Genomic DNA, 968 nt, shown 5'->3' with positions numbered 1-968 from the left:
GAATAGTCTTCAGAGCTCATGAATGGCAGAAGGAGGTTTAATGGAATCTCTATGGTCTCTGTATGAGCCTCAGATTCCTCAGGATCCTTAATAGGAAACTCCTTCTTGCTTGGGGGACATCCCAGGAGGTTTTCCTCACTAGGATTTTCGTCCTCCTCCTCCCCTATGCATTCGGCCACTTTGATTAAATCAATGGCCTTGCACTCTCCTTTTGGATTTTCTTCTGTATTGCTTGGGAAAGTACTGGGAGGAGTTTCAATAACTTTCTTACTCAGCTGGCCCACTTGTGCCTCCAAATTTCTAATGGAGGCTCTTGTTTCATTCATGAAACTGAAAGTGGCCTTTGACAGATCAGAGACTATATTGGCTAAATTGGAATTGTTTTGTTCAGAATTATCTGTCTGTTGCTGAGAAGATGATGGATATGGCTTACTATTATTCAGCCTATTGCGTCCACCATTGTTAAAGCCTTGTTGAGGCTTTTGTTGATCCTTCCAGGAGAAATTTGGATGATTTCTCCATGATGGGTTATAGGTGTTTCCATATGGTTCACCCATGTAATTAACCTCTGCCATGGCAAGGTTTTCAGGATCATAAGCTTCTTCAAAAGCTGCCTCTCTAGTACTGTTGGATGCATGTTGCAGTCCATTCAGATTTTGAGAGATCATGTTGACCTGTTGAGTCAACACTTTGTTCTGAGCCAATATGGCATTCAGAGCATCAATTTCAAGAACTCCTTTCTTCTGAGGTATCCCATTATTCACGGAATTCCTCTCAGAGGTATACATGAACTGGTTGTGTTGCAACCATGTCAATGAGTTCTTGAGCCTCTTCAGGCGTTTTCTTCAGGTGAATAGATCCACCTGCAGAATGGTCCAGGGACATTTTCGAAAATTCAGAGAGACCATAATAGAATATATCTAACATGGTCCATTCTGAAAACATGTCAGATGGACATCTTTTGGTCA

This window comes from Arachis duranensis, chromosome 7 (genome assembly GCF_000817695.3).
Source record: "Arachis duranensis cultivar V14167 chromosome 7, aradu.V14167.gnm2.J7QH, whole genome shotgun sequence".
NCBI lineage: Eukaryota > Viridiplantae > Streptophyta > Magnoliopsida > Fabales > Fabaceae > Arachis > Arachis duranensis.
Note: the sequence above shows the minus strand (reverse complement) of the source record.